Source organism: Pelodiscus sinensis, chromosome 4 (assembly GCF_049634645.1).
Source record: "Pelodiscus sinensis isolate JC-2024 chromosome 4, ASM4963464v1, whole genome shotgun sequence".
NCBI lineage: Eukaryota > Metazoa > Chordata > Testudines > Trionychidae > Pelodiscus > Pelodiscus sinensis.
In genome coordinates, this window is record NC_134714.1 from 30,640,203 (window position 1) to 30,666,933 (window position 26,731).

Sequence of the window (26,731 nt, forward strand, 5' to 3'; positions counted from 1 at the left end):
GATGCTTTAAGACTGCACAGAGAATTCCCTCTCACTTGCTCACGTGCTTAGGGTCTGATTGACTGCCACAGGAGGGGTTAGAAAGCAATTGTGTGCAGGTCAGATTGGCAGGGATCTGGGGGTAGAAGGGTCACCTTTCTCTGCAGCTTGAGGTGCGGGTCACTTGCTAGGATCAGCTGCATCTTTCACTAAATGAGTTTGATACTATTGTAGGGGGTTCCATTTCAGACAATGGTGAACCCTGGCTGCTTCTCTTATCCACCTGTAGCACACTCTAGTTTAATTCCATGAGGATTGGAATAGTTTAATTCAGGTTATTGGGCTCAGAACTGGGGTGGTGGGGTTTAATGGCCATGGGATACATACAGGAAGACAACCAATGATCAGGTGGTCCCTTTTGGCCTTTAACTCTAGGATTCTATGAAATCAGAAGGATAAACAGTTGCTAGAAGTGCTCATGCTTAATAAAAACCACAAAAGCCTCCATTATGCTGATCAGAAAATGACAGGATAAATTATTTAGGACATTAAGTTGGTAATGCCTGAAGAACAATTTTAAATAATTGAGAGCTGTATTTTTAGGACAGGCTCCCCCCTACTTGCCAATTTGGTTCAATTAAAACAAAAAGTGTTAGTGTAATTAGATGCTATTGTTTGACACCCTAGAGTCCACCCACTTCCTTTTGGTGCAGCATATCTGATCATTTGCTCTGTGCTATTAATTTCAGTGGGGCTATGTATGAAATCTGTAACCCTACCCTCCATCTTGTGTTAAGACCTGTGCTAGCACAGAAGCAGAACAGGAGTCAAGGTTACTATGCAGCATACGTGTGTTCAGGCTCCAAAGTACCTGACCCTTCAAGACCAAAGTCTACATGCACTCTGTGCCCCCTTTGAAATCATGGATTCACTGTTATTTTCAGTGTTTCTTTCTCTGCAACATGTATAAGAGCAGAATTTGGCTCTCAGTCTCTGGGTCCTCCATATTTTACAGCTTCATAATACTCTGCAGTTACTGTACAGGAAGGGTCACGACAGTTGGTTCCCACTTTTGCAGCAACTCCACAGCTTAGGCCAGTGCTCTGAGGGAAGATGAGGAGCTCAGATTTCACCCTCTCCCCTGCATGGAAGAAAAAGTAGCAGATCTGCAGCAGTGCTCTTTCCCAAGCACTGCAGGTAACTCACATAGGAGGTAAGAAAATTCTTTATGTCCCCACCTTACCCATCTGTGAAGGCATAAAACAGGGCCCACAGAAAAACCCCTGGAAATCCTTTTGATTTTGTTTTGTATTGGATTAATTGGACGTTTTCTCCCATTTAACTCTAACATTGAACAAATAACTACACAGTAGCTATGTGTTTGGTAAAAGGATTTACTCTTTCTTTTCCTTTGCTGTCAGGACCTCTCACCCATACGTGCCCAGAAATCACAAACTGAACAAACTATTGCCTTTATTGTATTCACAGCTTTATCTTGAAGAACATTTTGTTGGAAGCACATTTCACCTAGATACTGTAACAGAATAAGTGGGTGTCTCAAGCAATTTGGAATAGCAACAAATTGCCGACATTATCTTGCTGATTTCTCCGCCAAGTACTATAGGTGTGCTGTTTTAAGAGGCATTTGGAAAAGCAGAGTTATGATACTTTATGCTAACAATGCTGTTCAAATCAAAACACACTCTGCTATCTCCTCTTTGTTGATGTGCTCTCAGATTACTCCATTTTCTGACAGAAATACTTAATAGTTTTGCCTAATAGAAAAATCAGTGTAACACCAACAGAAAACAAACATGTAGAATTCCTTAACTGAAAGTGTGTGTACTCCTTTCACTTGACGCGGTTTTCAGCAAGCTCCAACATTGATGGCTCAGTAGGTGACCATTTTGTATCACAGAGAGGCTATTCTGTGAATAATGAATTCATAAGAAGTTCCAATAAAATCCAAATTTTTAAGGGTAAAAAAATTAGACTCATAAAATAAAGGAATGGCCTAACAAAACTTGTATGTAGCTTTTCACCAATGGATATTACCTCACCCAACTTGTCTCTCTTCACAAAAACTTTCAGATTATGTAGAGCTGGTCAGAAGTTTCCAAATTCTGATTTTTCAGTTTAAAAAATCCTAAAATATATCAAGTTTCAATTAAAAAAAGGTAGGGGGAAAAAAGCCACTGCCCATATCCCCTTCCTGTGTTTCAGCCAGGTATAGAGCATATTGAAAGTTTTGAATTTCAGTGAACAAGTTAAAAAAACCTGACTATATTAATAGACAATATTTGCAACCAAACAATTGTTCCAGTGATTAGGGTGCTAACTTGGGACTTTGGAGAAGAAGGTACAATTTCCTGCTCCACCAAAGACTTTTGAGTGTCATTTGGCATGGCACATAAGCTCTCTGGGTCCTGTGTACCCTGCAATTAGACACCAGAAGCTGGTCCTACAGCAGCTGTTTCAGGTTCATAGGGCTCGGGCTAATGGGATGTTTAATTGCAGTGTAGATGTTTGGGTTCTGGCTACAGGCCAACCTCTAGGACTGACACCTTCTACTGGAGGTAGCCAGCGCACACCCTGTGTGCCGAGTCTCAAAATGCTATTCTCTGAGTGTTGGACATGTTACTATGCTAAATGAGCCAGGTGCTATTATAGTTAGGTCTGGTTTATAGATATAGTGGGGTGCTGTAAGCCAATGATCATCACCCCCCCCTTAATCTTATCCAGCTTCCTCCCAGTCCCCAGAACTGTGTCAGGAGCGGGGCTGTGGCTCTGGGTAGGTGGGTGGGAAACAGACATGGTTAAGGAGGCCAAGGGGCCAGGAGCAGAGCTTCCAGAGCAGGGCTAACAACAGCTGGGATCTATTATGTGGACTCCAGGCACAGAGCAATAAACAAAGCCCTGGACATGGGACTGCCGGCAGCCAGGAGCTGAACTCCAGGCATGGGGACAGCAGAAGCTAGGACCCCATGTGCAGAGCCCTAGTCATGGGACTGGCAGCATCCAGGGTCCCCTGTGCGGGGCCAGATGGGAGCTAAGCCCTGGGCTCAGGTCCTGCAGCTGGGAATGCAGGTACAGGGCCAGAAGTGGAACCCTGGGAAGACAGTGCCAGGACCCTGGGCATGGGATGGCAAGTGGGACATGCAAAAAAAAGTGAGACCCGCAAAAAAACCACAGCACTCCCTTCCCCCCCCCCCCCCCCACCTAGCTCCCACACCTATATTTCCTAATCTTTGAAGCCCTGATTTAGGAAAGCCCTTTAAATCCCTTTGACTTCAATGGGACTTGATATACACATGCGTATTGTTTTCCTAAACCACAGCCTTAATTTTGTTATAACCTCAACTTGGCAGTGGACGTTCCACCATATTCCCTATAAACAGCCACAGATGTAGAATTATATAATTAAGCTATTTTAGATCATTTAAAGAGGTTGCAAAATATGTACTAATACTAGTCTGTCATTCGGAAGCTTATGCAGTTGGACTCATGGTAACTAGGGAAACCTGATTCTACAGGCAGAGGGACAGGAAAAATAGTACCTACAAAAGAAACATTTTACTTAAAGCAAAGTTGCTTTTAATACCTGAAATAAACAAAAAACACATTACAGTGCAGAGCAGCATAAAGGCTTCATTAGTGTTTGTTTGGGATGACGCACATTACTCACTCCTGTGTTCCAAAAACTGCAAACTCTTGCCAATAAAGCCCTGTGAACATTGCACATCAGCATAGACCACGATGTTAATTAACCTTTTATAGCAAGAATTTGCTGTTTTTTGGACTACAGGTATAAGTAATGCAGGTCATCCCAAACAAATGCCAATCAAGCCTTAGCATTGTACATCCTCACTGATTATATAATTGCATATACAAACATGCACATTAGTGCCACTGAGAAAGTAAAACACTTTGTAGAGTTTGTCCTTTTGATATGAAAGCATTCACAGTCACAGTTCCCCAATCCTTACATAATTCTCAGATTTAATCTCTGCCTGTTTACCATACAAGCTAAGGCACAAAATGGTCCCAGCCTGTGTGTCCTTGGACAGGAGAACCTTAGAGCAAAGCCCAGTGAAGAAAATGGAAATTTTCTTTGTGGACTTCATTTGACCTATGGATCAAACCCACAAAAAGCTCACTGAACCCAGGCACAGGGTTACCAACTTTCTATTTACAGAAAACTGAACACTCTTGCCTTGCCCCTGCCCCAACACTGTTCCAAGACCCAGCTTGCTGTCACTCCATGATCCATCCATCCCTTGCTCAAGCTCCCCTACACTCCCTCATTTCCACCAGGCTGGGGCAGGGCATTATCGTGCAGAAAGGGGGTGAGGGCTCTGGCTGCAGGTGTGGGCTATGATATGGGGTGGAAATGAGGGAGGTTGGGTATAGGAGGGGGTTCAGTCTAGGACAAGAGGATGGGGATGAGTATTTTGGGCTAGGGTCTAGGGGTGGAGCCAAGGATCAGGGACTTAGCTACAGGAGGAGCTCTTGGTTGGGGTACGGCAAGATGGAAGAGAGGGGCTGGGGTTTGAGTTGCAAGAGGGGACTTAGGGCTGGGGATTGAGGCCTGGAGCTAGGCTTCAGAGTGCTGGCTCTGAACAGTGCTTACCTCAGACAGCAACATCTCTCTCGGTCTTGTAGGCAGAAACACGACCACATGCCTCTATGAACTGCCCACACCTGCAGATGCTGCCCCTTCAGCTCCCATTGGCCACCATTCCTGGCCAATGGGAGCTGGTGAACTAGTGCTGGGGGGAGAAGCAGCATGCAGATCCTCCGTGGCTATCCCTCCACCTAGGAGTCAGAGACAGAAGGAGATGGTGGCCACTTTTGAGGAGCCACACAGAGCTGGGAAGATAGCCTGCCTGTGCTGCTAACATAAGAATGACCATAAAGGTCCATCCAGCCCAGTATCCTGTCTGCCAACAGTGGCCAATGCCAGGTGCCCCAGAGGGAGTGAACCGAACATGTAATGATCAAGCCATCTCTCTCCTGCCATCTGTCTCCACTCTCTGACAAACAGAGGCTAGGGACACCATTCCTTACCATCCTGGCTAACAGCCATTAATGGACTTAAATTCATGGAGGTTAACTAGTTCTCTTTTAAACCCTGTTATATTCCTAGCCTTCACAACCTTCTCAGGCAAGGAGTTCCCCAGATTGACTATGCGCTGTGTGAAGAAGAATTTCCTTTTATTTGTTTAAAACTGTCTGCCCATTAATTTCATTTGGTGGCCCCTAGTTCTTATATTATGGGAACAAGTAAATGAATTTTCCTTATTCACTTTCTCCACACTACTCATGAATAACTTTATAGACCTCTCTCATATCCCCCCTTAGTCTCCTCTTTTCTAAGCTGAGAAGTCCTAGTCTCTTTAATCTCTCCTCATAGGGGACCCATTCCAAACCCCTAATCATTTTAGCTGTCCTTCTCTGAACCTTTTCTAATGCCAGTACAGGCAGTCCCCGGGTTACGTACAAGATATGGACTGTAGGTTTGTTCTTAAGTTGAATTTGTATGTAAATCAGAACTGGTACATATTGTAGGGGAAACTCTAGCCAAACATTTCTCCAGAGCTCAGTTTTATTCTCCCACACCTCACTTCCCTCAGTCCTTTATTCTCAAGCTGAGGTGGCTGCTGAGAAAAGCCGCTCCATGTCTCCCTGGTCTGCTGGGGGGGGGGGGGGGGGCGCGCTAGCTTCGCGTCTCCCTGGTCTGCTGGGGGGAAGCAGTTAGTGCGGGGTTGCCTCACCCCGTTTGTAAGTAGGGATCTGATGTAAGTCGGATCCATGTAACCCGGGGACTGCCTGTATATCTGTTTTGAGAGGAGGGAGACCACATCTGTACACAGTATTCAAGATGTGGGCATACTGTGGTTTTATACAAGGGCAATAAGATATTCTCCATCTTATTCTCTATCCCTTTTTTAATGATTCCTAACATTCTGTTTGCTTTTTTGACTGCCACTTCACGTTGCATGGACGTCTTCAGAGAATGATCCAAAATGACTCCAAGATCTCTTTCCTGATTAGTTGTAGCTAAATTAGCCCCCATCATATTGTCTGTATAGTTGGGGTTATTTTTTCCAATGTGCATTACTTTACATTTTCAACTTTAAATTTCATTTGCCATTTTGTTGCCCAATCACTTAGTTTGGTGAGATCTTTTTGAAGTTCTTCACAGTCTGCTTTGATCTTAACTATTTTGAGCAGTTTAGTACTGTCTGCAAACTTTGCCACCTCACTGTTTACCCCTTTCTCCAGATCATTTATGAATAAGTTGAATAGGATTGGTCCTAGGACTGACCCTTGGGGAACACCACCAGTTGCCTCTCTCCATTCTGAAAAAATTTACCATTTATTCATACCCTTTTCTTCCTGTCTTAACCAGTTCTCAATCCATGAAAGGATTTTCCCTCTTATCCCATGACAACTTAATTTATGTAAGAGCCTTTGGTGAGGGACCTTGTCAAAGGCTGTCTGGAAATCTAAGTACACTATATCTACTGGATCCCCCTTGTATACATGTTTGTTGACCCCTTCAGAGAACTCTAATAGATTAGTAAGACATGACTTCCCTTTACAGAAACCATGTTGACTTTTGCCCAACAAATTATGTTCTTCTATGTGTCCGACAATTTTATTCTTTACTATTGTTTCAACTAATTTGCCCAGTGTTGACGTTAAACTTACTGGTCTGTAATTACCGGGATCGCCTCTAGAGCCCTTTTTAAATATTGGCGTTACATTTGCTATCTTCCAGTCATTGGGTACAGAAGCTGATTTAAAGGATAGGTTAAAAACCATAGTTAATAGTTCCACAATTTCACATTGGAGTTATTTCAGAACTCTTGGGTGAATGCTATCTGATCCCAGTGACTTGTTACTGTTAAGTTTATCAATTAATTCCAAAACCTCCTCTAATGACACTTCAATCTGTGACAATTCCTCAGATTTGTCACATACAAAGGAAGGGTCAGGTTTGGGAATCTCCCTAACATCCTCAGCCGGGAAGACTGAAGCAAAGAATTCATTTAGTTTCTCTGCAATGATTTTATCGTCTTTAAGTGCTCCTTTTGTAACTCAAGCATCCAGGGGCTCCACTGGTTGTTTAGCAGGCTTTCTGGTTTTGATGTACTTAAAAACCATTTTGTTATTATCTTTTGAGTTTTTGGCTAGCTGTTCTTCAAACTTCTTTTTGGCTTTTCTTATTATATTTTTACACTTAATTTGGCAGTGTTTATGCGCCTTTCTATCTTCCTCACTAGGATTTGACTTCCACTTTTTAAAAGATGCCTTTTTCTCTCTCGGTGCTTCTTTTACATAGTTGTTAAACCACGGTGGCTCTTTTTTTAATTCTTTTACTGTGTTTTTTAATTTGGGGTATACATTTAAGTTGGGTCTCTATTATGGTGTCTTTGAAAAAGATCCATGCAGCTCGCAGGGATTCTATTTTAGGCACTGTACTTTTTAATTTCTGTTTAACCTCCTCATTTTTGCATAGTTCCCCTTCCTGAAATTAAATGCCACAGTGTTGTGCTGCTAAGATGTTCTTCCCACCACAGGAATGTTAAATGTTTTTATATTATGGTCACTATTTCCACGCGGTCCTTTTATATTTACCTCTTGGACCAGATCCTGTGCTCCACTCAGGACTAAAGCCCAGATCTCTCATATGATTCTGAACAGAAATGATGTTTCACTAATCCATTAGCTCCAATTTTATTTTCATTCCAAACATTTACTATTAGTGTCTGTTCTTTCTTCCTAGTACAGCTGATCTTTTCATTTCATCCACCAACAATGCGGTTCATTTGCCATTAGAAACATGAAGAGTATGTGAGCTTATCTTGTAAAAGGCACTGATTCTACAATATGCAGAATCTATTATGTACCAATAGCAACAGGGGGTAAAACTTAATACATATTTTATTTAGAACTGTAGTATTGATAAAGCCAGACTTTCTATATACCAGCGAAACTATCCAAAGATACATTAAAGAAGCTACTGCAATAGTTCAATAGAAAGACCAATCTGCACGTGTTCATTCTGATATTCAATGTCACTATAATGAAATGGAATGCCTTTTCTCCACTGAATTGTGTGTGTGCTTATCACAAGAAAGTTTAGATGTTCTAGCCCCTACTCTCGTATCATTCTAAGTTCTGGAGCACCCCAGACTATGGTAAGTCTGCAGTTGAAACTGTTTTTCAATGGAAATTGGGTTTTTAGATATGAAAAAAATGTAACCATTTTTAAGAAGGTGTTTGTTTTTCATAGCATATTTCAGGGTGGCATTTTCATTGAAAAAAACCCAAATAAACCAATGAAAACCTAAATATCTGTGCCTCCTGAAAGATAAAGCTGGGCTATCTCATGCTTCAATTCCCCTTGGTGGATCAGGATCTCCAGCATGACTTTCATCTCCCATGATGTCAATCAGCCATATGGCTGATTGACACATATTCTTCCTTCATCAAGAGGGGAGATCATGGTGCACCATGGGAGATGGACTGAGAGCAAGAGCTGGGCCTACAGAGAAGAATAGAAGATATTATCCAAAATATTGCAGTTTTTGATTTTTCAGTTAAATCTCAAAATATTTTACAGAATGCATTAAAAAATAATTTTGACTAGCTCTACTCTGCTAGATATCAGAGCATAACGATTTCAATGAACAGGTACTTCACCAGGGCCCAGCAGATGAGACAGAGCCAAGAGCATTTATGGTTGGGATGAAACTTGATGGATGTGGGGGGGGGGTGGTCTACACTGCATCCATAGCTCAAAATAAGCAACACAATTTGCATAGCTTATTTTGAAATCTGGCGTTGCCTATACCGCACTTATTTTGAAATAAATCATTATTCTGAAACATTCCTTACTCCTCGTGGAATGAGGTTTACATGGACGCTGGAACAGTGAGCCCGTTATATTTCAAAATAACAGGTGCACTCAAAAGATGTGGAATACTGTAGTTATTTCAGGATACCAAAGCTATCCCGAAATAGCACTGCAGTGTAGACGTAGCCAAGGAGAACAGCAACGTACTGAAGGGAATCATGGTTCAGACAAAAAGATGCCATTATAGCACTAACCCAGTTCCTATTATGGTGGTCATACCGTTCCATACAATCAAGAGCAAGCAGTGTCTCATTTTGACACCTCAAAACACACGCAACCTAAGGACAAAATTCCTGAACATTACCCATCCCTAAACTTCTTGGATGACCTCACAGCTCATACTTTATGTAACAATAAGTACAAGTGTTCTCACTTCAAAAATCTGTCCTCCCACTACAACTAATCAATAAAATTTGAATAGAGGCCCAGTAAAGCTACACATTGTTGTCATTTATTTTATGAGACAGAGATGTATGTCTGCAGCAAGACAAATGAGTCAGCTAAGCTGTCTTCAATAAAGTCACATGTAAGTTCCTCCAAAATAATATTTATAGTACGAAGGCTCGTCAGTTAAGAAGTATGGTGGAAACATAAGATTGAAAGAAGGAGTAAAATGTAAGCAAATATACCCCCTCACCAAATGAACAGAAATGGCTAGAAAGATTTAAATGTCTTTATGCAAATCTTGGGGATTTTTCCTTTGCAAAACACATGAGCCACGTTTTTCAGATGTGACTAAAGTATTTAATTGAGCAATCAAAATCACTAAGGAGGGGGCTGAATTTCAGAGGGCACATGTTCAGTAGTTTCTGAAAAATTATACCCTGAAAAAAAGTGCCTCATAGGCTTCCAAATACCAAAACAAGAAATACTGTTTCTTAAATAGAGCATTATCTTTGAACTAATACACTGTGCTTGGAATGTGGAAGCCTCCTGGATTGTAGTACACAGGATCACTGGCTGATTAATTGCAATTATTAGTCTTTTAGAGCAGCAAATAGTGCTCTATAGACCTTTCAAACACTATGTTGTACTGCACACTTTTTAGCAGTTTCATACAAATTTAGGATCTAGATGCAAAACATTTTTAAAAATAATTTTCGCCTTTTCCAAAATGTGATTTGGAGCAGAGATTGAATCCACATCTCCTCTTAGCTGAGTGCACTCATTACTGTGTAAAAGTGTCTGTCTCTTGTTTGTTTTCTCTGGAGCGATGAATATTTATACAAGGAGGAACAGCAACTTCAGCAGGAGAGCTTGAGAGACCCGCCCTAGGATACCAGATTGCTCTGACTACCAGGCTCTCATTTGAAATGAAGGAGATTCAATCTCAAGTCCCTGCTCCAAGTCAGACAACAGCAAATGGGCCTTGGTGCTCCCACATCTCAGGTGAGTGCCATAATCATCAGGATGGACACCCATACAGACATATTCCTAAGGACCCACAAAGTTTCTGAAACCTGCTTTGGCTCAGCCCCTGACTACCTTTTATGGAGTACTGTGCTGCCTCACAATCTCTTAAAGACTTCAATATAGCTGTCGGATCTAACAAGTATCAGGTTTTAGGGATGCTTGCCAATGGGATCCACTTCTGTAGTCATGCCTAGGATCAGTCATGCTTATAGGATCAGGCCCTGCTACTAAGATTGGTGTTTCCCCAACTAGCTTGACAATCCTGCTTTGGAGCTGCTTAAACTGGAGCTTGTGTTTGGGCTCTGAACAGCTATGGAGCAGCACTGAAACTTATGTAGCTCTGTGAAAGTTGACCAGTGGAGACTTTAGGCTTCTGCAAAGTTAGTGAACAAAGGGGCAGTAGTTTTGGGAATGTCAGTGACAAACGTTGGTCTTAGATACCTAACAAGACAATGGGTCACCCACATAACTTTGTAAATCTGGCCTTCAAGTGCTGAAAACCCTTTTGAAAACTGGGATTTAGCCTTTTAATTGGTTAGGGCCACATACCTTTAACAATCTAAGTGAGAGTGCCTGACATTCTTAATGTATTCATCCCCAGCACCTCTATGAGGATGACAAGAGCAGATGGGGAGCTGAAGCAGAGAGACTAAGGACCACACTTTTAAAGGTATTTTGGGGTCTAAACATGCAGAAGGTAGGATTTTCTAAAGTGTCCAGGGGCCTAACTACAATAGGAGTTAGTAAGATGTTCTGAAGCACTTGTCTCCCTTGGTATTTTTGACAATCCCACTATATATCTACCTGTGGGCACCTAAATATCTGGCCTTAAGGAACTTGCACAAGATAAAACAGGAAGACCACAGAGGAGGGGGAAACCTCCACCTCCCAAACTAGCACCTCAATCCTGTGCCAGCCCTTCCCTGATCTATGGATGATTACAGAGATGGGTGGCTACCTTATCATACAGAAGAACTTCACCCTTCGTGCCACCAGCTACAGCACCTAGGTTATTTATTTTATACAATACTAGAAGATATACCCGCTGTTGTTCAGATCCTTGTGGGGGCTCAGGGCAAAGGTGGGATGCAGGAGTCGGATCAGGGACCGGGGGAGCTCACCAGGGGTGCCCAGAGTGGGGAGGACAGCTCCCTGGTGCACTCAGAGCTACATGCGGCAACTCCTCCCAGGGAGCTGGGACTGTGCTCTCTGGCCTTCAGCTTCTGCAGGAGGAGTGTCTCTTCCACAGGGGTGTGGCCAGGGCCTTGCTGCCCAGCTGTCCCAGACCACATGAGCTCGGGGAAGGGCAGAAAAGTGAACTTCCCTGGTTGTTTCTTTCCCTGGTTGCTTCGCCACTGTCCTTCTATGACAAAAATATGGTTACAGCTAATTTAAGAAGAAACTTTAATTTTTTTTCTTTTAGAAGGCACTTTGGTAACATGAATTACGAATTATGTCTCTGAATATGAAGTTTAAAGCTATTTCTCTCTCTGGAATTAAGATTTTAATACTTTGCCTTTTATCTGAATTACACCAATATTCTTTAAACCCAAGAGCACAAAATTCCAGCCTTCCCCAAATAATCTGAGTTTGTTAACACAAAACTGCTCATTCATAAATCCTTCCTCATCTCCATGAATGCTACATTTTTTTAAAGGTCACTAAATGCTCAGGGTATGTCTACACAGCAAAGTTATTTCGAAATAACCCCTTGCCAGCTCCCAGGTTTCCCCCTCCCCTCTCCCACCCTCCCTTCTCCCCCTCCCACCTTCTTTCCCCAATCTCACCTAAGTTTCATTCCCCCCCCACTCCAGTTTTGTTCAATAAAGATATTTTGTTGTAATGAACACGTGTCTTTTATTGTACATCAGGAAGGGGGGTTAGGGAGGGGTAAGTGCAAGGACGTGAGGAAGGAATGAGGCATAAGCCCCCAGTGGGGCACACCAGGGAGACTTACTGCCTGCAGAACATGCTGCCAGGCTCGCAGCAACATGTCCAGGAGCAGCATTAGAGTGCCCAGGGCGGCTCCGGCTCCATGCTGCAGAGTGCTGTGGTGCCCTGAGTGAGGGCAACCGGAGCACTCAGAAAAAAAAAATGCTTTGCTGTCCCTCAGCAAGGTAGGCAAGCAAGCAGGGAAACCCTTTAAGCACAAGCCTCAGGTACCTTGTGTGGCTGCTGCCTGAGGCTAACTCCTGACCTGATGCCCTGCCAGAACCAGTTCTGGCTGGCCTTAAATGCGATTCAGCGTCCAGTGTGGAGGCGCTATTTCAAAATAGCAAAACGCTATTTCGTAATGTATTTTGTGTCTAGATGCGTTATTTCAAAATAAGATATTTCGAAATAACTCTGTAGTGTAGACATACCCTCAGTTAACTCACCAGGAGTGTGGAAAAGGTAAATTCAGAGTGGGCATTATCTGTCATTGGGAGTTTATTTTTACTCTCCATTTCCTATCTTCTGCAGATGTACTGCTTCTTGTGCACAATTAGGATAGATCTTTGGCTGGTGTAAATCTGTCTAGCTTAATACCTGCTGAGGAACTTGCTCATTGTGAAGATACCAGGCTACAGTGATAGCAGACAACAACAACAACTCTGTTGTGTGAGGCTGAGAAATATCTAGCTAAGCAGTAACTCCTCAGGAATTTGAGAAAATTTAAAAAATTCAACTTCCCTAGTTTTAAGCCACAAAGATGCTGCATGAATAGTGAAAAAAACTTATTTATATAATTTATTACATTAAGTGTTGTCTCTTGATCACATTTTCACATATTCAGAGGAGCCACAGAGATGAAACTAGTTGACTGCCAGGGAAGATCTTACAGCCCTTGCCATGTTTCCAGCAATTGTTAGACTCACCTTCATCTGCAAGATACTGACATTCACACGATCTCGTTCCATTAAGTTTGACAAGTGTAAATCCTGGTGAAAACAACTTATAAATCTGCAAAACAGCGATGTACTGTAAAGCAGGTTCCTCTCATTAATTTGCCATTGGCTATACCACTCTTGCAGCGCTGCTACACGGCTACTGTACTGGCTCGTGAAATGAGGAGTAACGGTAGTTCGAACTAGGAAGCCTAGTTCGAACTACCTAGTTCGTGCCCCGTGTAGCCGCGCTGCACGGGGTTCGAACCAGTGGGGTTTTAAAAATGGCGGCTCCCCGCTTATGCAAATGAAGCCCGGGAAATTCAAATCCCGGGCTTCATTTGCAAGTGCGGTATGCCTACATTACCCTCCTAGTTCGAACTAGGAGGGTAGTGTAGACATACCCAGAGAGACTCAAGGTGAAAATGGTACCCAGGTTACTGGCCTGCCTAACAGACTAGGGTGGTGGTGTTACCTATGGTGGTGTTACCTAGAAAGCAGGTAAAGGGTAGGGTGAGGGAAGAGATAAGAGTTCTGTTTTTGCCATATTCAGTTTGAGCTGTCAGACCGAGATTTTAGTTTGGACTGGAGGCAAGTCTGGAATAAAGCAATAGATCTCTGAATTATCAGCATAGAGAGGGAAGCTGATTGCGTGGCTATGGCTGAGGTTTCTGAGACACAAGGAATAGAGGGAGAAGAGAAGGGGGTGAATACCACAATCTTGTGGAATCCTCTGAGAAATTTGAAGGATGGATGCAGAGGATCATATGAAGGACACACAGGAGTAATTGGACAGATAGGAGAAAAACCAAGCGGGAACAGAGCCATAGAAATCAAAAGGGAGGGTGAGACTTCAGAAAAATGTCAGACAAGTGAAAAAATAATCTTACCACCTAACAAATAATCCAACAACAGACAACAATTCAGAGAGATTTTCTCCTAAAAATATGGAAGTGAAGACATATTTTTGTAGGAGCCATTTCACCTCAAGAGATGCCACTTATCCTATCCTCAGCACTACATGTGAGGTTTACACTAATCAGCTTTTTCTGAAGTGTCCACTGTCACATCAATAGCTAATACACAACACTAGGAAACACTGATTTACAAAAGGCAACCCAATTCTGCTTTCAAAACACAACTGTTTAATAATCCCCCCGCATTCCCCCCCCCCGAGATGACTGAATTATTTTTTAAATCATGAATAATTTGATAAACAAAAGTTCCAGCAAAAACAAAATGATACTCTGAACAACATGTCCTAGGACAAACAAGATATTTGACAGATGGCATTAGATTTTGGCAATCTTGCAAAATAGATTTTACATATTTTTATCAGCTAATACCGTGGCACAATAAGATTTCTCATTTTATTGATATCTTTCGCTTTTTAAATATTGGTGTGTGAAAATTATTGGGGGAGGAGAGAAGCCATGTTTTCTTTTCTTCAGAGCTTTGCTCAAAACAAATAAAAAGACTTGAATTATTTTCTATTATAGCATGGTCCATGTAGTTCTACAACCAATTATGCCAAATTTCTATTGCTGTTTTTTCAGTAGTGAAGCTGGCTGGCAATGTAAATAGTGTCTAAAGCAACAAGCTTAGAATTTATACCTTTTCAAACTGTATGAAAATCTTTTGGCTAACAGCTGTTTCCTAACCCAAAGGTCAAAGCATGCTTTCAGTCAAAGTGCACATGTATTCACATACTCATGGTCTTAAGGCAGAATCAAAACACATTATAACTCTGGTTAATCTCATAATTGCAAGAAGCTTTTATCTGTGGCTGTTAAATAAGATCCAAGTTGCTTCTTCAGTTTAAACATAGAAAGTCTCCATGCAACCAAAATAGCAGGTCAGTGAAGGGTTAGCTATAACACTTACATAAACAATGAGTTAAATGAAAATTACCTTTAAAAACAATTACTATTGTTTTCACAGTATGTAGTCATTGTGATGATGACTGCAAAGGTTTAATGAGACAAGTGTCCTTTTAATAAATGTACTACTTAAATTAAAAAATCAATTTGGTGTACAGGATGCAAATATAGGGAGCCAAAAAAAAAAAAAAAAGACAGTAGAGCAATGAGTTGAATGACTTAGAAAAAATACATAAGCTTGATGTGTACAAACTAATCCATGTTTATATTCTATCTAGATCAGATTCTGTAATATGGTCTGTGTAGGTTCTCATCTTGCATTTTTTTTGTATCCAAAACTTGCAATGACTCAAGGGATTTATTTAGCTTTAACTAGGGATCCTGACTGCACTATAGTAGTAATCACAGTGCTGCAAAGATGCTTTTCATATTTTAAAAGGTCCCAGTCTTGTTTGATAATGTTCGTAATGGAGCCTAAAGGAGTTGTTTAATTAGATGAAAGTTGGATACCTAAGACTGGCATTTCCAAAGAATCTAAATTTTCATAAAAGCCCAGTGTAATAGATGGAATAACTGATGCACCAAGGTGTAGTAGTAACTCCTAAGCCGTCGGGGCCAGTTGATGCTAGTGTCAAGATGAGATTTCAGATTTTCCACACCCTATATTTAAAGTTCTGGACGACACCTCATACAGAGCTGGGTAGGTAGCTACTTTTAATGTGCCATAAAATCCACAGTAAGGTACAAACACCTAACAAACATTCTACACCCCACCTAACAGGCAAAGCAATAACAACATGTTTAAATACGGCCATGAGACACAATTGTGACCCATGATTGTAATTTAACATGGCTCCCTCCAGCAATTAAAACAGAACATGTGGGATAGTCTGTAATAACATTCCCTAACACGGTCGTAGTCTGAAGAAAACTCTTTTTGGTGTCCAAAGAGAAGACAAGTTATAAAACAGCAGGCTTCTACCATGCTAAGGGCAAAATTCTTCTCTCAAAACCATATTGCAGTCTCCCTAAACTTTAATTTTCTGAACTCCCTACCAGTTCTGTGATATAGAAAGGCAATACACCCATGGGAAGGCCCAAGGAGGTGAATTTTAACCTTATAGGTTGCAACTTTTTCATTAATAAAGTAGTAATACTCCAGCATTTTCCCCTCCTATTTCCTCTCTAAAAAGGGTCACAGTTTGCAAGTGACTTCATGTAAGTTTCATGAAAGCTTTCCCCATTCTCCAACCAGGTTAGATCACAGTGTCACTGAACTCAGTTAAAGCTCATCTTCAACAGCTTATAGGAGCATTTTTTTATCTTTTAGGACCATACCAGTGATGGGATGAATCTGAGCACAACACTCGTGTTTTCCAACCTACTTCACATCTCTCTTTCTTGTCCTTCTGGGTATGAATGGGGGAAAACAGTTGCTAAACAAAGCAAGCTTTTCCAAATAGAAATACAGCAGAATTGAATTATTCTCTATCAACTTTGCACCTTCTCAAAGCAAAAGTCATCTGTGTTGCGTCACTTCAAACATCCTTTACTTTTTACTCTATAGGAGAAGCAGGGTTTTTCCCCCCCTACCAGTAATTCCCAGTCACATGTCAGAAAGCCTTTCTTTGCCTGCCTTGGTTCTACCCAAAAGAGTTATACCGCATACAGGAAGTACAATTCAATCAGCCTGCTTCATTTCTATCTTACTGTGAAAGCAGATGAGTTCTTGACCTTTGCAGCACTTACTAAGGCCTTGTCTACAGTACACAATTTTGTCAACAAAAGTCAGTTTTCGTCAACAAAACTGTGGCAGTGTAGACACTGCAATGCTCCTTTTGCTGATAAAACTCTCCTGATTTGATGACAAAATAAAACCGCCTCGATTAGGAGAGCCTTGCAAATCTTGAATATCTGTGGGTATAGATGCCGATATCTGCAGCTCATTTTTGCACATATGAATGAGGATGCAGATACAGATTTTGTATCCACGCAGGGCTCTATTGATGAGAGGCATAGAGCTTTTTGCAGCAATTTTATATCAACAAAACATCAATGCACATACCACACTTGGTTATATCACTAAAAGTGGCATCCCAGAGGTGTCCCACAATGCCCATCCTGACCCTTCTAGTCAGCAGTTTGAACTCCACTGCCCTGTACCCAGGTAGCTTCCCCTCCCCCCTTTGAAGGCCCTATGAACTTTTGAAATTCCACTTCCTGTTTGCTTGGCATGGACATGCATCTTCCCAACTGGCCATAGCAGCTCCACACTGCAAACACTGTCCCACTTGGGCACATCTGAGTTGTTGGATCTACTGGCAAGGAGGCTGCATAGTCCCAGCTCTGCTCAATACCTACAGTCACATTTCTCATGGCTTGTTGCATAAGAACTATGAACAGGACACACACCAGTGCCATGTGAAGATGAAGGAACTAAGGCAGCATAGCAGAAGCTAAGAGTAGCAAAACATCACTCTGGTACTATGCTGGAAATCTGATGCTTCTATATGGAGCTGGCTGCCATCTTTTGTAACAACCCCACCTGCCCATTGTAGAAAACTTTCAGCAACCACTTGTCCAGGAACCAAAGCAGTACACAGATGAGCAGCATAGAGACCAGGTCTGAAGCCAAATGCATGCAGGAGATGCATTCTTGCATCCTTGCTTGTCCTCAGGAGTGAGATCCAGCTTCAATGATCCTTGCCTGTGCAAAATGGGGGTACAATTTACAACATTGTTTCTAGTCATCTTCAGTGATCCTGTTCAGATTGGGTGAACATGATATATTGCATGACCATCCACAATGGTAGAGAAGTATGGGATCCAAGGCCGTGGGCACACACTAAACAGAGGCCACTGAAAAATGCCATGAAATGCAGTCAGAAGCCCATGGAATGTTGGGATGGAAAGAACTGGATCATGGGACATTAAGCCAGCCTCATAATACACTGCAATCTGCCTTGCTACAAATCCTAGCTGCAAAAGGTGGAAAGTAGCACAGTGGGATAGCCTCTCAGTGCACTGCTCTCTATGGATATGTCTAAACTACATCCCTTTTTCAATAAAGAGATGTAAATTAGGCATGTCGATATTGCAAATGAAGCCAGGATTTGAATTTCCCGTGCTTCATTTGCATAATAGCAGCGGCCACTTTTTTTCTAAACGTGGCTTTTTGGAAAAAAACCTGCAGTTTAGATGGGAATCTTTCAAAAATAAAACCCTTTTTTGAAAGATCCTGTAAACCTCATTTTTTGAGGAGTCCAGGATCTTTCGAAAAAGAGTGGTTTTTTTTTTTTTTGAAAGATCCCCATCTAAACTGCCGGGTGTGTGTGGGGGGGGGGGGGGAGGAGGGAGGGGGCTGTTTCAAAAAAGCTCTGTTTCGAAAAAAAAGTGGTGGCTGCCATTATGCAAATGAAGCACAGGAAATTCAAATCCCGGCTTCATTTGCAAGATTGACGTGCCTAATTTACATCCCTTTTTTGAAAAAGGGATGTAGTCTAGACACACCCTATTAGTGATAGAGCAGCAGCTTTGGACTGTGCTCTGCCAACAGAAGGAACATTGTTCACACATGTACAAGCAATATAATTATGCCAGTTTTTGACTGCCCTATCAACTTACCTAATGTTGACAAAACTCTATAGCATAGGCAAGGCCTAAATCTTAGTTGCCCTCGGTATACACAAATTAAATGAGCTCTGAAGATGATCCCAGACAGTCTTTCCAAATAAGAATTCCTTCATTAACACTCTGATGTAACCAACCTTGGCTGACTAAACAATTATACTACACCTTCAGAAAATTAGTAAGTCTAATACATTTACCATAATAAATATGGACTTGAGAGATGCACTTAGGCCACATCTCCATTTGCCACACTGGAAATTGATCTTCTGGCATTTGATTGGGCGAGTCTGGTAAAGACCCTGCTAAGTCTCATTCTGTGTGCACCGCCAGCTGTGCAGTCATGAGGTGTAAGGGAAGCTAATGGGAGCCATTGCTCCTGTCAACCTCCCACTGTGAAGACAGCATCAAACTTGACTTAAGGTATGTCAACTCCAGCTACGTTATTGACATAGTTGGAGTTGCTTACCTTAAGCTGACCTTCCCGTGTCTAGTACAGACCTGACCTGATACAGTAGACCCTTCTCAGGTGAGGTCTTTATTGCACAGTGAACCCAGGTGACTGACACCCAGGTCTGAGCATTACAAAGTCCTATGTACATTACTGAGTCCTGACTCTGCATTACTTTCTGTGTAAGTGTGTTTCCCTGGTTCTTGGCACTGACATGCTTTAGGATTTATAGTCAATTGTTGTATCAATGGCAAACCTAGCTGTCCTTCAGAAGGGCAATTGTTGGAAGGGCATTGGAGGACTATCAGCACTCAGTAATTTTGCCTATGTCCTCACTGCAGAATAGGCAGGTTCCAATCATAGTTAAACCAGAGGCTGGCTGCTAACCACACTCCCACTGAAATAAGCTCCAAACCCAGGCCACAGGTTTTTTTCTATGTGAGTGGTAGAGGATAGCAGTATTGTCGTCAAGTCATCATTGTCAAGTCCAAGTCGAGTCTCGAGTCCCTAAAGCCGCTTTCGAGTCAAGTCCCAAGTTGAGTCTCAAGGCTTAATTTTAAAAATGTCAAGTCACTTTTGTACAAGCCATCAATATCAATAAACAACAATAATCACTATGTTTTCATTTATTAACATAAATCCAAATCGTATTTGCCGTACTTGCTAACTACTAGTAGTCTTATTTAGTTTTTGACTACTCAGCTAAAAAGTAACAAACTACACACTTTATGTATTTATACAAACATTCATAGCAGCCTTGAGCTACAGCTATGTAAAACTAGGTGCACAAAATGAAATTAGAAATAAAAAAGAAGTCTTCATTCATTAACAAAGTTAGTATTCAGTATTACATTTGAGAAATATTATCTTTTCCACCACATTATCACCCAGTCTGGCATAATGTGGGCGCATTACAATCCCTCCTTGGCTAAACACCCTTTCAACCGGTGCATTACTGGCAGGAACCATAAACACACTCATAGCAGCCTTATGCAACAATGGAAGGCTTTCTCCATGACTTTTCCAGAAAGACATCACATCAATTCCATCATCTGTTGGGGGTATCTTAGCAGCTAGCTCTTGATAACACCACAGCTCATCATCAAAATTTCCTGGCTGTGGTGTGGTGGTGTTAGCTGGCCTTCAATAAACATACAGTGAGGATGCAAGTTTTGATTTTTTACTAGTGGGCCATCAGCATCAGAGTTTGAGACATTGTCATGGCCAGTACAGCTAGAGGCAGACAAACTGTGAGGATTTGAACAAAACTTCTGAAGTTGTGAAAATTTCTGCTTTCACAGCATTAGTTTTAGCATCATCAGAACTAATTTTTTTCCAGCCACCAGAAGCAAAAATTAGGGTCTAACACGGCCACCAGAAAGTACATGAAATGACTGAAAACCAATAGTGATTTTTCTGTGTCATCCAAAGGATTTGGTAATGGTATCAAACCAGCATTAATGCAAATGCCAATGAAACGTTTTTCCAATACTGCTTCTTAAAGCTGTAACCATGTTCCCCAAGTATGTTGGAATAAATTCCAAAAGGTGGTGGTATAGTCCAAATATTGATGGTACCACTGTTGAAATCGTAACATGCTGTTCACCTTGCACTTTATCTGTGACATCCAGAAATGGCTGGAGTAGCAATGCTAGTTCTCTTAGTTGGGAATAATCCCTTTTGCTGGGTTTTAAATTATACTGGTTTTGTTCTTCAAGCATGTGTTTCAGCTTTTCTTCATCCAAAGACAAAAAAGCATTTATTTGTCTGAGAGTACTGTTCCACCTGGTGGCATTGGTTTGGGGAATACTAGCTTGAAGACCAAACCTTCCTTCAAAGGCTTCCTTGAATAGGGTACTTGTGTGAAGAAGGCTGCCGATTTTTGACACTTTTGCCTAGGTACCATATAACTTCGCTTTCTTGAGACCATCCCCAACAGTGAGTTGCAGAGTATGAGCAAAGCAACTTAGTCTCTTAATTCGAGGTCCGCTTGAGTTTACATGATGGATGACTGATGTAATGACTTCTGTGTTTAAGTCTTCCCATAATTCTTCATTTTCCAAAATGTTATCTTGCATATCAATTTGCTGCTCTGATTCATGGTTGTTAAAAGCTATGGTAAATACTTTACGCATGTTCTCAGCATTGTCTGTTATAACATATCTAATTTTATCCTTGATTTTATAAGAATCACATATGTTCTCAAACACTTCTGCAATGTTCTCACCAGTATGCTGGCCAAGGAACCTTTCACATGATGACAATTTTGTCACGAGTGCGTACCTTATGTGGCTGTTACTCCCAAAAAACCTCTCATTCTTCTATCTGACCAGATGTCAAGCATCAATGCAATTGTGTCCATCTCAGTAAAAAGTGCCAACACATCAGCTTTCACATTATGGTACAAATTGTCCAGTTCTGTCATAACTGAAGACCTACTTATTTCTCGTGATTTGGGATCCAACACATGACAAAATTGCCTGAACTGCGGTTTTTCTCCTATTGAAAGTGGTAGTGAGCAACCGATTATCAGTTCCCTAACCAAAGAAGTGACTATTCTTCTTTGTTTGGGATGATTTATTCCATAAATACCTTGATCATCATGCTTTATAATGAAATCCGATATTTTACATTGTGAGGTGGGATCCATCGTGGTTTGTCACAGATAGTTTTTGTAATCACTGTGCTTTCCTGGATGGGTTTTGATATGGTGCAAAAAATTGGAAGTTGTTGCAATGTCATCAGTGACTACAACCCCATAGAATTTGCACTTCGCTGATTGTGTTTTCTCTGGTTTTTTTGGTCAAATCAATAAATCCAAAGTTGATGACATTTTGAGTTTTTTTGCTCATTCTTCAGAGATGGATATTAACTTTTTTATTTTAATTTTTTTTTCTTTTTGTTCACTTGGAAATTTCAAAAATGGCATATTAATGTAAAATTTCATAAATAGACACACATACAATCAATAAGATTTTCGCAAATTCCAAGCCAATAGACTATTTTTGCATTGTTGTCGTATCTCTGTTAAAACTGGAAATTGTGCCTAGATGCATTCAAAACAACAAACAAACAATGGAACACATTCACCATGTATTGCATCGTTTTGAAAGAAAAGTAACCCACAACGCAGCATATTGTTGACAAGTAAACATGATATTTTTATCAATGTATTTTTTACAAATCTGAAATCTTGCATCTTCACGCATATAATAATTGTTTACTTGACTGAAGTACTTAGGGTTCCCAGGTGTCCGGTATTCTACCGGACAGTCTGGTATTTTCTGATTTTTCTGGCTACGCACTGGATGGAAGCCTGGTGTGGGAGAGAGGGAGCGGCTAGAAGGTGGGGCCATGATCGGCGCTAGGAACCTGTGATTGCACAGAAGCCTGGCGGGGGTAGGGGGAGTGGCTGGGACTCCCAGCCACTCCCCCCGTCCGCACCATGCTTCTGATGTGCCCAGAGTGGCGATCGCAGCCCCCACCTCCCAGCTGGGACTCCCAGGTGGGGAGGAAGGGCTGCGATCATCGCTCTGGGCACATCAGAAGTGGGGGGGGGAGTAGCTAGGACTCCTAGTCACTCCCCCCGTCCCTGCTAGGCTTCTGATGCATCCAGAGTGGCTATCGCAGCCCCGCCTCCCAGCCTAGGAGCCCCAGCTGGGAGGCGAGGTCATGATCGCCACTCTGGGCGCATAAGAACAATGGCATTTTCAGACAATTTTTTCACCAAGTCGATTTAACAAAATTAGCAAGTCTCAAGTCACAGACAATGAACTTGAGTCAAGTATAAAGTCACGTCACGTCGGCGACTTAAGTCGGACTTGAGTTCAAGTCATGGGACTCGAGTCAACAACTCTGAAGGATAGCCTTGTAGGAGCCTTGCAGGGCTGGCCCACAACATTCTGGCACCTGAGGCGGGGAGCTCAAATGATGCCCCCATGCTCCCTCACTGCACCAACAGCAGACACAATTTTCTACACTCTGGGTCCTAGTGGCAACCCGCCCCCCCCCCCCCCCCCCCCACACACACACACACAGTCTGGCACCTGAGGTGGCCGCCTCAGTTTGCCTCACGGTAAGGCCAGACCTGGAGCCTTGGTTTACTATGCAATGAAGATCTCCCCTAGAGGCCAAGTCTTCACTCCTCTGGGGTACTACTAGAGTTAAGCCAGCCAGGTACCTCTCTCAGCCCAGTGGGAATAATCAAGGAAAGATTCCACTTCACTGTTCCCTACGTGTGATAGATCTCTTCCTCTCAGCCAGAGCAAAGGAGAAGCAGGAGGTGATAATCACTTTGGATGTAGCACTGAATACATATATGGTAAAAGATAATTGCTCCACTCCTCAGGGAACAGCATGAAACTTCTCTTTTAAAAACTATGAGCTTCACAGTAAGAAGCGTCAAAGTTCTGTTAAGTGTGGTGAAGCAGTTCTGGACTTTCACTCCACTTTACTGAGACTTCATAAAAACACTGAATACACACTTTTATGTACTATAAATTATTTCATATTCATAGACACTGCAGGATCAATGTCCTGTTCACTAGGTGCTGTGAATACCATGTAGAAAGACACTACTTACATTGCATTTGGAAATATTGTACATTCGGGAAGCAAGAAAAGAGAATGTGACAGGGGAAGGATGGGATGTGGGTAACAGCAGATCTCATAGCTATCATGTACTTGCTATGAATTCAGCTTGATAAAAAAATTCCTAGCTCTGACATGGACTTGGGTGAGTCATTTTACCTTGGTTTCCCTTCCCTCCCTTTGACTTGTCTATTTAAATTGTACACTGTTTGAAACAAGGACCACCTCTGTATTTTGACGGTCCCTGGGGCAATAGACACCCAATCTCAGTTAGATCTCTCCATGCTACAGTTGTTTTAATAATATTAATAATGTGACTTTCTCTCAAGCCATCCAACATTAGTCAGCTGATTTCTTGAAAGAATTGTGACTGGAGTGGATTGGGAGAACAGATTTGGAGGAGCAGAGAATAGCTACTTTCTAGACTGGTTAAGGGAGGGAAACAGAGTTGGAAAAAAAAAGGTACATGGACATTCAAATGTGGTGTTACTGACAGTGAAGGAATGAACAAGGGTCATATACAAGAGCCTACAGTAGACAATGAGGAAGGAAAAGGGAAGTGTAATATCACCAGTGGCAGAGTCATGGGTGGGCCTGAGTGGTCCATGGCCTACTCACTTATCATTCAGGCACACCCACCCCCATCTCAGCTTTCCTCTTGCACAGCTCCACACTGTGTTGCTGCTGCCGAGATCTGGGGTTGGGGTGCGAGGCTTGCCCTGTTCTTCCCTTCCAGTGCTCCAGCCACAGAGCCTGGTCGAAGACTTGTTCTGCTCCTCCCACCTGGCACACTTGCCAGAGAGCAGCATTGGTGAATAGGATTTATAAGCTCCTGACCCATGCTCTCCGGCAGCAATGCCAGGCGGACAGAGCGGGCAGGACAAGCCCCATGTCCTGACCCCGTGCTCACTGGCAGGAGCACCAGGAGGGCGCAGCAAGTTAAGCACCTCACCCCAACTATAGGGACTCCATCCTAGCCTTATTTGGTGAAGCCAGTGGGTATTTTGTTACCAAGTATAGAGGCAAAGAGTTAACTGGCTACCTGGTAAGCATTGGCCTTACCAGCATGCCTAACTGATAACCAGTTAACCAGTAATTGCTCCAGCCCGGCTGTGCCCACTACATCACGGGAGGGGGTTGCTCCAGAGTTAACCACTTAAACATAGCATTTAACTGGTTAACTTTTTAAACACGAATTTACAACCCTACCAAGCCACAGAGGTTTCTTTCCATTCCCTGGGGAAATTAACCCCTCAATAACATGAACATTAGGCATTTCAAAGCTATAAAACTTGAATCTGGGATACCATCTAGCTCATTTCCATTGGGAACTTCAGAATGGTATTGAAAAAAAAACAGGAATCACTGTGTAAGGAAAGATTCTTCTCTAGCTGACTCAAAAGTCAGCTGGTCAAGAAATATCTTCAAAAGGACCAGACTGTCATCCATAGCACTTTTGTTAGGGAGAGGGGCATTTTAAGAAGTGATACAATTTTAAGGGAGCATTTCCTTTCTCAGTCCCCCATCTAGATTTTTAATTTTTCCTTGGATAAGATTAGGCAAAGAGGGATTTAATGACAGACACTGGGAGAATTGGGACAAGCAAGCAAGAAAGCCAAACAAGACTGGAAAATACAGCACTTAAACGTATTACACAGTGTAGAAACAGATCACAAACCAGTGCCTCATGTTTAAAATCCAAAAACAGTGGCAATGTTTTAAAATCTATTAAGCAATCTAGCATCTCAAATACTTTGTCCTATCCTGGCTGACTTCTGAAGCATTGATTAACATTTACCATGGCTTTACAACCCCAATTTTCAAGAACACTGGAGCAAAGTGTGAGCATAACCATGCACGATACAAAAAGATAGGAGCATTTTCCATGATAATTGCAATACGTGTCTATGTATCAGGGACAATAATAGTGGCAAAGTAGGCATAAAATAGAAAAGTAAGTGAAAATAGTCAGTATGTTTAAGGTTAACAGATGCAAATATGGCCTTTCTACCAACAGAAAACTGTCTAGAATTTCTGTATGGATTTAGTGGAGGAGGAATCGTTAAGAGCCTAGCTAAACAACAACACTATAGGGAAAAGGTACATCCAAAATAAACACATGCACATAGTTTAATGAAGGCTGAGATTTCCAAAACTGCCTAAGGAGATGTGAATGTCCCAGTTTTATTAACATTAATTTTGAGAAATCTCAACTCAGGAGTCCAGTCCTCTCCTACTGAAGCCAGTGGGTATTTTGCTGAGACCCTAAAAGATTTTTTTTAAGTGGATGGTCTCATAAGTAAGATGTTATGTTGGCACTCAGGAGACCTTGGTTCAATGCTATACTCTGCCACATATTTCCTACGTGACCTTAGGCAAGATAAGATAGTAGTACTGTCCTACCTTACAGGGGTATTGTAAGGTGCTCCATACATGGTCATGCAGTCATGTGAACCCAAGGTCTAAATACTAAAGCTGGCTTCAAGCTGCAAAGTTTAGATCTCAACCCACAGTTAAAATTCCAGAGTATCCGAAGCTGGAGTTTTGGTTCAGAGCATGAGAGAAAGAGAGAGCATCCATTCACAACATTTACATTTTATTCTGAACTTCTCTAGTTTTTGGGAACTGATTTTGGTTCAGGATCATTTCCAATTTAAACAAACAAATTTTAAGAATGACATTATCCATATAATATGCTTTATACCATAGAAAAATTAACAGCATATGAACATGAGTCACAAGAAATAGTGATTGTATCATGTAATAATTTTAAGTCCAACAATAGGGGTACATGTAGTTAATGACATTTGTTTCATCCATTTTTGTTTACTGTGTTGTTAAATGTCAGGTTTAGTTAGATATGTAGTTACTATGTGTTTAACTACCTCCTGGTATGGCGCACAGACCTGGGAAATGAATAAGTTACCCTCGAGTTCATCTTGTGATCTCACTCTCAAGGAAACCCTGCTGGAAGGTGGTGCCAAAATGCAGAGATCTG

General features: G+C 41.8%; 1 protein-coding gene and 1 long non-coding RNA gene across 4 annotated transcripts in view; one reads left to right on the plus strand and one right to left on the minus strand.

Annotated features, from left to right (window-relative positions):
• The window catches only part of SLC24A4 (solute carrier family 24 member 4), a 139,560-nt gene that overhangs the window by 96,604 nt on the left and 16,225 nt on the right, over window positions 1–26,731 (minus strand). The gene's annotated exons all lie outside the window — the stretch shown is intronic.
• Window positions 1,057–16,749, plus strand: LOC142829090 (uncharacterized). Of its 2 annotated transcripts, none has more exons than XR_012903325.1 (4): window positions 1,057–1,192; window positions 10,117–10,294; window positions 10,920–10,988; window positions 16,396–16,749. It is a non-coding gene; the product is annotated as an uncharacterized LOC142829090 (long non-coding RNA). The 2 variants fall into 2 exon arrangements; XR_012903326.1 differs by having other exon boundaries at window positions 1,075–1,192; window positions 10,136–10,294.